The following is a 13799-nucleotide window of genomic DNA, read 5'->3' as shown; positions in this document are numbered from 1 at the left end:
GACTGGGAGAAAATATTCTAAGGGCAAAGCAGACTCAAATTTAAAGGTATAAAGTAAATTTATTATTAACAGAGTCAGAGGAGGATAATGAGAAGTAAAATAAGCCTTTAAAACACCTTTCCCCCTCTCAGTCCCTCCCCTCTTCCCACCAACAGTGCAGGGAGACAGGTGTGGGGGTGTTTGATCAATTCGTCACTCGAGATCTTTCTTCAATTCGCTTAGGGAGAGGAGTCTCTCTTCTGCTATGCCATGGGGTCTTTCTCCCATGGGAGACAGTTCTCTATGAACTTCTCCAGCATGGTTCTATTTTCACAAGTAGCAATCCTGCCCAACCTGCTGTAATGTGAGTCCCTCTCACGGGCAAAGCAGTCTTCCCAAAACTGCCATGGCATGGATCACTAGTCCATGGGCTGTAGTCTTTTAAGGATAAGCTGCTCTAGTTTGGAAGCAAGGGCTCTCTCTCTCTATCTCTGGAAAACAAGGGCTCTTTCTCTGTTTGGCTCTTCCACTGGATTACAGGTTTTTTTAGCATCCACCCACTCCAACGTGAGCACCTTTTCCCACAGGCTGCGATTGGATCTCTGCATTCCCCCATGGACTTCATGGATTACAGGGGGACAGTTTGTTTTATTATAGTCCTCACCACAGCTTGCAGAGAAATCTCAATTCCAACGCTTAGAGCACTTCCTCCCCCTCTTTCTTTCTACTGACCTTGGTGCCACCATATTGTCTTTCTCCACATGTCCTCACTTCCTCCTCTTTCTCCGACTGTCAGGAAAAAAACTGCTGCTCATAAGTACCATTGCCAACAAATTCCACCAATCCAAAGATTTCTGCAGGATCTCACAGCGCTGAGGAGTTGATCTCATCTAGGTTCTGAGTCGGGGAATTGCTCACTGTGTTTCCGCTGCCGGCCGCGTGGCCCAGCCAGCACCGCGTGGGCAGTGCTGACTGCCGCGATGCCAGCACCATTCAACGCCTCTCTTCATGTGGAGTGCCAAAAAGGAGAAGCCACCGCCCCTGCCCTTCCACCCACTGTGAGGCTGGCTGAGGGCGGCCAGGCAGGCAAATTATGGCTCGCTGAATTACCAAAATAAGGGTATGGATCTAATATCAACACCCATATGAGATGGACAAAGACTCTCTAACAGTTTAGAGTTAGAAAGTGTATGCGTATTCCAGCGCCGGGCAGCTGTGCGGGATAATTCCCTGATACGCAGTGCAAAGTTACAAGCCAATACAGAGTCTATTTATCTACAAAAGTTATGAATATCCAAAATACAAATGCATATATATAACAATGATACCTCCCATTCTCCGCTTCGTATGGAAATTAGCTTAAATGTCATTAAGCATGCGTGGTATGCTCCCTGAATTGGGTCGGTGGTCTCCAAGATGAAGTAAAAGTGGTCTTTCTCGATTTGACCTTTCTGCCTTCCTGTGTTTTGACAATACAAATTACTTTTGGTGGCCTTCCACTTCCTGTTTGCGTGACTTTTGAATAGGTTCTCAGATGGGGAGAAAATTAATAATTGTTTACGTTCCCTAGATCTACTTGTCAATGTTTCTGCTCCTCATTCTAAGCACAGCTAAAAAAACATAAAAGTGACAGGTAATCAGTTATTCAGTAATCAGTTACTTGCATCTTGAAAACTCATTTCAGGTCCAGCTCTTCTTAACTAACTTCAGCACAGCTAACCTCCTAACTAAATCTTTTATGTTTCTTTTAAAATTCCGTGTTTCATCGCCACAGGCCATGCCAAAATGGTGGCAGCCACATGGCCACACGCAGCGCTGGGATTACCCCTGATGGTGGCACCTCGCCACCCCTCGGAAAAAGCTGCTGCATGAGCTGTTTTGATTTCCTTATTAAATATGTCATCACAGAGGCAATACCAAACTCTCTAGTTGGGCCAGTAGCATGTCTATCTTCAGAGCCATCAGGGATTGAATCTGCTGGACAGGTGGAAGCTTCTAGCAGCTTCTCACAGAAGCCACTTCTGTGGTCCTTCCCTGCTACCAAAAACTAGGATGTGCCAAATCAGCACAAGGCTGAATATGCACCAGCGCCTGTTAGATTTAAGAGTGTTTCCTTGTCAGTTTGCTGTCTCAGTCAGGGAACTGAGAATGTTCATTCATAAACTTTTCCAGTAAGTGGCTGGATGGGGACAGGTGTTCATAATCATTTTTGAAGACATGCTACTAGTAAGCATGTTTTAGTAAAAGAAGACAAATATTAATGAAAAAGAAGAAGAAAATTATGATTATTGTCTCCAACCCCAAGATTATACTGGAATTTTTTCTGTCATGTGTGTGATTTTTCTTTTCCTTCCATACCATTTTTCTCTTTTTTTTTTTTTTAAGTGTATGGAAGGTTTGGGTTTTCTTACTGTCAGTATCATTCCATAAAGTATGACTTGGTTAAAGATATTTTTATGAACATACTCCATTTTGAAAAACAGGATGTTTCTCCAGCTGTGTTGTTACTACAGTAAGTGGTTCTCCCAGGATAAATATTTTCCTCTCCTGATGCATATGAAAGCAGAGATCCAGAATGGTTCCCCTGTTTAAGGAAGGATAAGTCTTTTATGGGGTGTGGGTCTGTGTGGTCTTCTTGCACCTCTAAATTACCTCTTTATTGTGGCAACTGTTATTATCTCTTTCACACAGACCCTCTGCTACACAATATCTGTAATAACCTGTGCAGTCTTCATCCGTTTAGGTATTGCTGAAGACCGATTTTGGGCACCATGACAATCTTCCAAGACCATTTTTTACCTAGGAATGAGATTCCTGTGGTTTGCCAGTTAATCTGAAATAGCCAAGCATAAGTACATGTAGAGAAAAATCTATTCACAGCAACCTAATCTTATCAACGCTCCTAAAATGAGCATAGGGATAAGTGTGCAGACATGAAGTCAAAGCATAGTTGCCCCTTTTGGGTCTTTTAAGTCAGCTCCAGTGACACTGGGCTGCTGATGCAGCTAAATCATGGTGAGGAGGTCAAGGAATGCAGTCTGTGCATCCCCTACATTAACAACTGTGAAAAATTTCCTAACAGGAAAGCTAATTCCTGGGCAGGGCTGTGAGTGACTGCAGAAACTCAAGAGCTCTGGGTGTGAGGAGCACTGTTGAAAAGACTTTGCCAGGGTTGAGATGTTCTGTCCATATCTAGAAATGCAGTGCTAGTCTGTTCACTTGCAGGCCAGCAGGTCTCACTAGCTTCAACCCAGAAACATAAAATAAAAAGTTACAATATTCTGAAGCAGAAGGGAATTTTGTAAAAGAAGGGAGGGAGGCTCCAGGGAAGAATCTCAAGTTTTAGTTAAAGTGATGTGAAAGCAAATTAAAGTAACAAGCAAAGGTTTGGTTGCTCCATTATGAATGCATTAGCTGTAAATATGAAATGCAGCCTGCTTAGCAGAAGCTGTTGATAATGTCCATCAAGACCGGAATGAAAAGGAACTAATATTGGTTGGGGTCTTGGTAATATTCCATGGTGCCCTCTCCACTACACTGACAGGGAAGATTTGCAGGATGTTGCTTTTCTCTACTGCCAGTGTCACAAGTTTTTTTTGGCTGCTGGGATTTTTAAGTTTCATCTAGATGCCAAGGTAACCTTGGAGTATGTTAAGGAGACCTGGCTGTGGTTGCTCCTCTGTGGGTGATAACTCAGCTTCTGAGGAGACACTGTCAATCTCTCTATCAGCCACACATGGAGATGAGTGTCTGTAAAGAAGTTGTGCAGCTTCAGCAGAACACAGCAATCTGGACAATTCCCAGCATCCTGGCTATGGAAAGCTCTCTTCTGTTTAAATAAATAATGTCCTACTAGAAAGAGCACGTTGTATGCAAGATAATCTATCTGCTGTATGGAAGATAATGACACCATGGAGTTTAAGAGTTGCTGAGAGTCTGGAAAGAAATTGGTTCTCAGCAGAGATGGTGGTGTAGTTGGCTTGTTGAGTCCCGACTGTGTAAACCATAAAACTTTCCCTTAGACTGCGAGCTGTGTCAACAGCTAGGCCAGGAAAAATTTACCTGTGGTTGTTCACTTCACAGATATACTGCTCTTTAATACATTCTGCTGTCATATAAATGTGGGCTACATATTTTTCCAGAAAAAAAAAGTGGCCATTGTTTTCCTTCTGCTGCTACAGAAAAATACTTGCCCTTTGATTACTGCAGATTACAAACCTGCTGTGCAGTATATGCTTCCCAAAAATACGCCACAGTAAAGACAAGATTGTGTTCTTTTGCAGAAGAAATGTGAGTTTCTTATTCAGTCTCCTGCATCCAAGCATTGTTGTAGGATGAAGTGTCAGGGTGGATGGAACAAAAAAGACCCAGGAGTACTTGGACTGTAATCGGTGTCACATCCCTGGTGTTCTGCCTGTTCTTGCTCACCACCATGTGAATGTACTCATCATCATCCTCACAATCTTTGGCAACTTTGGGAGGTTGGCCTCTCGTGAAAGACTCCACACAAAGACATTCTACAAAATCATCATCTGTCTCTTCCTCTGATTCTGAACTCATGTTCATGTTTGACCTCTACCATGTCAAAAAAGAGCCCTTCCCAAGACAAGGGGAAAAGGCAAGGTGAGGATTTGATACTATGTGAACTCTCCCCAGAGTAAGTGACTGTAGATTTTTTTTCTGTTAAGACAGAAAATAAACCTTTTGCTTAACCATCATTGCTCTCTTTCCTCTGGTAGCCCAGTTTTGTAAGCCCAGCAACTGCGTACTAAGAAATGCTGTGTTAAGAGAAGTAAGGAACAGCAGAAATTGTATTTCATAAGTTTAACTTTTCCTTTCTCTTTTGACATTAGCAGTGGTGTTTTTCCAAGTGTATTTGTTTAGAATGATTACCTGAGCAACTCTGAGCTACAAATTCCTTTCAACATCTGTTTAGAGGAGTTCATGATTTATTTGATGTGCTAGTTATGTGATAGTGTTTCTGTTCTCTTAATGGCTGAGCCATAAACGTTTTTATCAAGATTCTAGATTTTATCCTAAAATAGTGCATTTGAAGCTGTTTTTCTATGTAGATTGAGAATTTCACTCTGAAAATGGTGATTTATTGTAAATCTTTAAGTCCATTATAGACTAGAAGTGTTCAGATTTATCCTTGATGAACTACTGAACTGACTAATCTTTTTTTATTTTCTTCAGTTCCTGAACTGATCAGGTTTTGCTATGAATGTGTTAATTCTTCTAATTTTTGCCACTTAAGAAAAAAAGTAATTGTTACAAAGGCTTTTTATGAATCCCCTGCTACTAGTTCTTCAAGAATCTGGTAATTGTTTTCAGCCATTTGATTTGTCTGCTTACTCAAGTCTTCTGTTTCTACACTATGATTAGATAATTTAGTCTTAAAATGAGAAAATCACCAAAAATATCTAACCCATAATGACTTGCAATATTACTTTTCAACATGAATAATTATTCACTGACTATTTGCGAAGTATTTAGGATTCATAAACATCTTCAGGGCAAAAAACCATTTGTCATGCAGATACGCATATGCAGTTGTTAATAATAAGCCACAAATAACAACTGAAAGAGCTGACAGTGCTTATGACAAAATTATTCACTATTTTGTGTGGTATTCAGCCAAGTCTGCCTAGGGTTTATAAAAAACTGCTGACTTAGAGATTCTGAAGGCCAGCCCAGACTACTGGGTCATTTTTCTGATTTCCTAGATAGTATTGATCAGGTACTCTTCCCTAGTTATGCTGGATGATCATTATATCTACGTGCATTTATTGTTTTAATTCGGCTGAATATAGGTAGGCTGAAAAGGTTTAAATAAAAGTAGAAAAAAAATCTGGCATAGTAATAGACGAGGGCTAATTAGAAAAAAAGGAATGTTTAGTATTTATACTATTTATATTTAAACTGTGCAGCACTCAAGTCATCATTAAAATTTTCTCCATATACAAGGTGAAATGGTCTAGAGACTTTCTTATTCCTTCTTTTTGCAAAATCGTGTAGAATCCTGATGGGAAATAGATTCCAGAGAACAGTGACAGTTGTTTCTCTGTAGCACATGTGACTGTTAATGGAAAGAAATGCAAGACAGCCATCTGTTGGCTTGTGCAGAAACCCGTTTGGTTCCCAGTCGCAGGGCAGGCTGCCTGCAGCCAGGCAGGAATGAGTACAGTGCTCACTGCGAGGGCAGATGGTCTTTGTGGAGAGCTTAAATTCAGGCTGAGCAGCAGTCCACTAAGAAGGAAATGTATGCCTGTGAAAATGGGTCCTGGGAGTGCTGCAGACATCTGGGGTGCAGGCAGGGCTTTGTCATCAGCATGCTGTTGGCTGGATTTCTGCATCTTTTCCCAAGTAACAATTCTGTGCTTCAGGACTGTGTAGCCAGGTGCTATCAAAGGTGATGGATTTGGTGCTGATCCACTGCTTGGGGAGAGCAAGCAGTGATCTCTAAATGTATGGCAGTGTAGTACGGGAGATTTGCTTGTCCCTGGGCTTGTGTGACACCTTCAGGTCTGCATTGTAAGGAACATGCAAGTGAAGATAATCATTTATCTTTAAATGCTTGGGGTTAGGGTGAAGTTTGAATTAGATATCTTGGATCTTTATGTTTTGTAGGCTATTGACTTTTACTAAAAATCTTTTCCATCATAGAGATCATTAAACGATACAGTCAAAAACTGGGTCTTTGATTGTCCCAGATCTCCTGACACAGATTTACGATTTGGTAAATGAGACTAGTCACGTATCATTGCCATTTGTGCTGAGGGGCTGACCAGCACATCTTTCTCGTCTGAGATACTCTGCCAGGCTTCTACTTTGAACTGATTTTGTACCTTTCCTGGATCTGGGACCATTTAGGTAGGTTCAATTCCCAATAAAAAAGAGGTAACTTCACTCTGCTGTCTGTCTCCAGATTTTTTATTAGATAGAGACAAAACAATGGATATACTGGCTCTCCCTCTTACCACAGTGTAATGATTGAGCTGGTTATCTCTCTTTGAAGTGACAATAACACACAGGAGAGCTCTTGATATGGTACTGTGGTGCTGTGTGTTCGGGCAGGGATTTTGTGAGCCTCTCACATATTGCTGCAGTCACTAGCCAATACAGCTGCATGCTGGTACTCAGGATTAAGCTCCTAACCACAGCAATTTCAATGGAAATTTTATCAGTGTTCTTATCTGGCACAAACCGCAATTTTCTAGAGGTCCCTGGCTTGCTTTACTTTTTGTCCCTGCTGAGGGCAATTACACTTAAAGCTAGAAAACAATTGAGCCGCTGTTAAAAATCACACCCTATACATTTCTGAGTACAGATTGATTGAATTTCAATAAAAATTAGAGTGAGATAAATAATAACTTGTTAATTCTAATATGATTTTAAATGGGTGTAAATTAATTTGGTTTTTTTTCTCTAAGTTCTCCCCATATCCTTTTGTAGATCAGTGAAATCACATGAAGGGAAAACAAGTACTGGCTGCAAAAGATACAGGCCGAGGAGCAAGGGCATCTGAACCATAGTAAAGGTACCCCAACAACTGATTATGCTAAATAATGGAGCAGAAGGCTGTACTGGTTGAGCTGCACTAGTGATCTGTTTGCTGTATTTCGTGGCGCACATCCTTTGTGAACATTTGACACCTGTGATTGTTGTGGTGGAAATAGGCAAATTGCAAACACTGAGAATTTGACCACTGCACTCCATGTGATAATCTTGTCTCATATTGTGGCTTCCTGTGCTGTTTCCTGTGGGAGTGTGTCTTGTTTGGTTCAGTCCGGGTCTCCCCTTTGGGTTTCGTGTTACTGTACCATCCCAGTTTATACCCTCCCGGTTTCGTGTTCATAACCCTGCTTTCTCTATTTGTCTCCTCCCAGACCCCTGCCAATCGCTCCGGCACCCCTCCCAAGCTTCTAGAAAGTTCTGGCAGGGGCGTCGAGTGATTGGTCTTGGGGGGAGGATCCCTCCCTTCCTTTCCCAAGATAGGTTCCCTTGTGTGTCCCTCATCCCGCAGACCCATCCTTCTCCTTCCCTGATTCGATGCCATTGTCATCCCTCCCCTGTCGCCACCCCCCCATAAAACTCCTGGCAGGCGCGTTCAGGGTTGCTCGTTGCTGGACAGCCCTGGGGGGCGAGGTCCCCTGTTCGGAGACACAATAAACCTTCCGGATTTCATCCACAATTGAGCCTGCTTCCTTCTTCCACCACCTGCCTCTATTGCCATGGTCCTGTGGAAGGACCCACGAGCCAGACCTCTGGTCTCCCGGATTCCGGAGGCTGGCCCCCGCAGCCTCCTGCGTCCAGAGCTGACCGGGCAAAGTGGGAACTGCTCCAAAAAGGATGCAGAGGCAGTTTCCCACGCCTCAAGTCCCACTTCAATAATTTGACTTAGATCGTGACAGCTTCTGGTTGGGGTGCATTTATCCCACATTTTCATCAGGAGGTTAATACTCTGTTTTAAATGAGGCTCAGGTACTGCTGAACTGATAGAGCTGGAAGGATAAGAGCACCATCTGAGGCAGGCCAGCTTGTTCACATCCCTGCAGATCTTACTGTGAGTTGAATGCTGTCATTTAGGTTGTACCTGTCTGAGAGTTTAAAGTTGGATAGGGAAAATTTATTAATTATGAATTCTCCAGCCCCTAGCAGAGGTTTAAAATTATTCTATGATGTGACAATATAGCCTTAATGCACAAAAATGTTCTCAATTTTTACAGGAGGTAAATCTTGTAGTCTCTGTCCAAACTCAATGGACAATTTGGTTGGAAAGGCATTCCAGTCTCTGTGTATGCAACTATTAGAACAGGAATAATCCTCACATCCCACCTGGTAATAGAGTCCTCTTACCTGAGCACAAGGCCCCTGAAAGGAAGGAAGAAAAAGGTTAGACAGTTTCAGGAGAGATGCCTGCCAGATTGCGTGTTGGATTTGAGAAGCTGGTCTTTCTGCTAGGTAACGTTTTACTCTTGCTTCATCAGCAAATTGGGAAAAAAAAGGTCTAGACTGGTTCTGATTTCATTATATATCTAATATGAATTTCATGACTTTGGCTCAATTTTAATCTATAAAGTCTGGATTTTTCCCTTTAAATGACTTAGTTTTGAAATTGCTGACTGCTGCTCTTTGCAGGTGTTCACTTCCAGAAGCTTCTGGGGAAGAAGGACTGATCCTTAATGTCAGAGGAAGGTACAACTTTTATCCTGCGTAAATAACTTCATTCTCAGAGCAGTCTGGAGAGGGATATGGGAATTGATATATAGGTTTGTGACGAAGGCAAGGGAAAGGTAAAACAGCTTTGACAGGCATGGTGATGGGTGCTTTGTGTTTACTGAAAGCTAAAGAAAAACTCTTAGAAATTTGTGAGCAAAACAAAACCGATTTCTTTAATAGACTGGAATGGTTTCCTAGGAATTCTGAATATGTTTGATTCTGTTAATAACCTTCTCCAAGCTTTGCTTTTGACCCCAAAACCAAGATAAGAAGGTTTTACCTTCGTTGCTCAAGACAGATGAGGTTGTTAGAGCAAGCTAACAAGTGTGGATTATGTCACTACAAATACAGAAGGGGAAGGTGACACTTCAGGTGCTTGCCTCTGGCTAGGTATGTGAGGCCAGTGCTGTATTCCTATCTAGGCACAGCCCTTCTGCTCATTTTACAGTAAATGAAACTGACTATTTGTCGCTAGGGCTGAAGCAGCTTTTTTTTTTCCTTCCTTCCTTTCTTTTACCTCAGGGTAACTAATACACCTTTGTTTTCCTGCGGTAAAGCATAGTGAAAGCAAGACACTTCAGTTTAGAAGATCAGTGCTATACATCTGCCTAAAGTTGACGTATCTCACAGTGAAACTGAAGTATTCTGACATTGCTGCTTTTTTGGATTGTTTTGTTTAAAAAAAAACCTACAGCCTTGTGTGTGTTAATTACCCCAGCTAAACACAGCACTTTGAGCAATGAATTCATAGTTTTAGCTGCAGTATTCCTAAGTTATGCTGGTATGGAGATGCCAATGCTGATAGTAGAATTTCTCTCTTGGAAGTAATTTATGTCCTCCCATAGGCAACCAATGTTCCTTCATTTCCTGGTTGTTACTCGCATATTTCAATTTGATTCACTCATCTGGCATTCTGCTGTTCTCCTTCCCAGATGTACCTACTCAGATTTAGTCACTTTTAAAGTGCTTATCCATCTGTGAGCTTCCTGTGTCACTCTCACCTGCTCTCCACTGAAGCAGATGTGATTAACTTAGGACCAGTATTTGGTATCTCTGCACAATTTGTCCTTCCACCTCAGAGTGGCAGCCTGAGATTTTCTGGTTTCCTGCACTAAAATGGGCAAACTCCATTTCCCGTAATTCTTATTTAATTGTTTGTCTTCTCTGAATTAATAGGTGAGGATTTTAACCCTATTCCTGTGTCACTCAACTTCTTCATTTCACTGTACAGAGGAAAAGAAGTCTGTATATCAATGTTAAAAAAAAAATATTTTTTTCATTCCTGCTGCACCCAGAATTTCCTGGCTATGCTCTTGTACTGGGGCTTATTTTAGATACTTTGTAGCGCATAATCTCATTCTTCAGAGTTGCTGCCTGTAAGACTCCTTAAAAGGAGGAGCAAAGCATAAAGCTCTAGAAATTCTCAGAGTTTGCCTCAGGGACAAACACAAGGGAAAAATCTTGTCAGAATCAAGTTGGCTTCTCCCTTGTCCCCTACCTTTTTTGGTGCCCCAGATGGGCCCATCCCAAAGCTCACAAGGCAGTTTCTACCATAGTGACAGTGATTTAAGTACAAGTGTTTCTCCTGACTTAGCATCCCTAGCAGTTGGATCTTCTCTAGTGTATTGTGAACCCAGCAGCCATAGAAATTGTGACAGTAGTTTTTATCATGCTCACGTGGTTTTGTTTTCTGCCTTATAAAATCATTTATAAAGAAGAAATAAGGTGGGAAATTGTTTTAAGAAAACCTTCTTGTGAAATTTCCAAACCAACTTCCAAGAGAAAAACCAACTTCCCACTGAAAATAACTTCTTTTTTTTTTTTTTGCAAACATTTGGTAATACATTCTCATCATGCTTTGAAAAGAGAATGATGATGCAAAGCAAAAATAATCTCAGGATTCCCTTATAAATCATTTGCTTTCCACCTCAAAAATGCTTCCTTCTTGTCATGTCAGCATTACTTCAATTAGAGCCCTGGAGCTCCTAAGGAAGCACAGATAATTGCAGGACTGTGTTTCATACACATTTCCAGCCATCGGAGGTCAGTACAAGTTCGTTCATCCAAGCAGCTTTATGGTCCTTTATTCCTCCAGTTTTACATGGCAAGTTTTTGCTGATCAAGAAAATGATCCTTCACATCTATAACACCTTACTAGGTAGGAAGGTTCTGGGGAACAGTGAGAAGCTAATGAACACAAAATGTATGCTGAGGCAAATGTCTTGACTCCATGCAGTGTCCCAGGAAAAGCACCACTTAAAGTTTGTTCTAGTTTTGGAGGTCTCACTCAGCAGTTGACAAAGGACTGGAATGGGTGGAATAGCTATACTCAGTTAATGCTCATGCCTCCCTGAGCTCTGTTTGACATTAATCCTGCTGGTTATGACGTTTCAGCTGCCAAGAGGGAGCCCCAGGACAGCTACAGCAAAGAGCCTATACCTTGCAATGTGTTATTTCAGTGGCTCGTTTGAGTCCAGTATTAATGGATCACAGTGAAGTGCACTCTGAAAAAAATATCTAAATAATCCTCAGCTAAAGAACATAGAGGTCCAAAGGCAGCATTCTGTGGATTTATAAGTGATTTTAAATTATACTTATTTAAAAAGGAAAAAAAAAAAAAAAAGCCCATGCTATGAACTGCTAAAAATTGAAAACTCTGAGGTAAAAAAAGATTCAGGAAGTTCTGAATTTATTTTCCCAAACTCTTACTTATTTCTGTACCCTTCTACATCTGTTTCACTGAAAATTTTTCCCTAAAAGAACGTGAATAAAATTTTATTTGGCTATAGGGTGGGAGAGTGAAAGAAAGGCAGTGAATTTGGTGGTTTAAGTCCCTGGTGCAGAATGGGGCTGAGAATCCCTGTTAGGAATCTAGCAGAGAGTGAATTTGAACTTCTGTCTCGCACTATGAAAATGGTCTATCAGTTATGGGATCTTTGCCCTCTAGAGACAAATTGAAAAGGGTAAAAAAGAAAAAAAAGACAACTATAATGCATTTAAGTGTTTAAGAAAAACTTGCTTTTGGGTTTGACCCAAAAGAAATATTGAAACACAGGAAAAACATCTATGAAATATGATTATTCATTCCCTGGGCAGCAGAAATAATAATGTGAATGCTTCTTATCTGTAACTAAGCTCTGAAAATAAAATTCAAGTGTACAAGGTCAACTGAAAATTAAAAATGCCGTTTATTAACTTGATTTTATTGGAAGAAACACTGAAACTCGGTCTCAGAGGATAATAAAAATTACAAAATGCTGCACAGCCAGAATTACCAGGGCTTCAGGTTCAACATGGGTCTCACTATATTGGTTGTTTATCTTTAAGCCTAGTTCCCAGAGCTATTTATCATCTCACCTTTCATTAAGATACCATGGTTTTGTCTTTGTGCCTGTAGAGGACCATGAGAAAGTGGGAAAAGTACCAAACTGAAGTGTTTCTCTATTGTCATTTTAAAAAAAAAAAAAAAAAAAAAAAAAAAAGGATAAAAAGCTAATCTCACAAAGTCCCATTGCCCCATTGCTGCAGGAGCTGGGGCTACAGGAAGGAACATTAGATGCTGTTAGACTATTGATGAAACTGTGCCAGTTGGAATGCTGAGTATGGGAAGAGAATCCTCTCCCAGTGTCTAGCTCAAATATGAGGCCAGAGAATAGATATTGAGAGAACATCTTTGAACTGACTAGAAAGCCTTCGTAGCCCTGGTGAATGACTTGGGACATACCAGTATCTGATAAAATACAGATCAAACATTATCATATATGCTGTGAGGTCTGAACAGAGACTAAACAAGGCAGTATCCTGACTTTTGTTGCCACATCAGCTACTGTTGACCCAAAAGTCTTTGCTTTTTACTGGTGTTGACTCAGTAATAATTACCTGTCTCATAGCATTAGGATATTGCAAAATTACTTGCATTCTATTGATGCTGAGCAGCAGAGGTACACAGTGAGGTCTTAGGAAGGCCATGACAACCCTGGAAAGAAAACTTCTTAGAATCCAAACTGTAACCACATTTAATAATCATGATCTGAGAAATGTTATAAGAAGGGTCAGGAATTTGCTGTATTTTATAAACAATTTTTCTCAGCCTTAACTTTACACTATGAATAGCTGTATTGATTTGACTGGAAATGTCCAAAGGATGTATGGAACTGTAAGAAGGCAGGGATGTCTGCAGGAAAAGCTTTGCTGTTCTGGGAGAGAGTAGTTTGTTAAAAAGACTTCAGTTAAAGGTGTTCTGTGTTATCAAAAGGTCATAATAGTGAACGGTGGTTTGAATTTTTGTGAAGTCCACTTATAGTTCTAATTAATCTTATGTGGGAAAGAGGAAATGTGTGGATGATTTTCTTGCTGTTCTATACTACATGAAATCTGGGATTTATCTTTAATTACACTGCTTCCTGAAGTTAATTAAAATATTTCCCTGATCATCATGTGGAAGGTGGCTTTGGTCTGAAACTTCTTGTGCTTGGTGTCAGGGTGGATATTTAAGTTTCTTGTCAAGTTTCAGTAAGATAGTGAATTAAGCTAGTAAGAATATAAGCAAATATAAACTAGGCCTAGATAGACCCAGGTATAAATCTTAGTCTGGACAG

The 13799-nt window shown here is 40.7% G+C and overlaps 1 long non-coding RNA gene across 1 annotated transcript in view; it reads left to right on the top strand.

The window, feature by feature from the left end:
- LOC125323770 overlaps positions 1 to 9226 on the top strand; it is a 59733-nt gene extending 50507 nt beyond the window's left edge. Inside the window, exons 3-4 of the long non-coding RNA XR_007202639.1 lie at positions 7435 to 7519; positions 9121 to 9226. This is a non-coding gene — a long non-coding RNA (uncharacterized LOC125323770). The remainder of the gene's footprint in view (positions 1 to 7434; positions 7520 to 9120) is intronic.
- Positions 9227 to 13799: the final 4573 nt, after the last annotated feature.

This window comes from Corvus hawaiiensis, chromosome 3 (assembly GCF_020740725.1).
Source record: "Corvus hawaiiensis isolate bCorHaw1 chromosome 3, bCorHaw1.pri.cur, whole genome shotgun sequence".
Taxonomy (NCBI): domain Eukaryota; kingdom Metazoa; phylum Chordata; class Aves; order Passeriformes; family Corvidae; genus Corvus; species Corvus hawaiiensis.
This window is presented reverse-complemented; position numbering and strand designations above follow the sequence as displayed.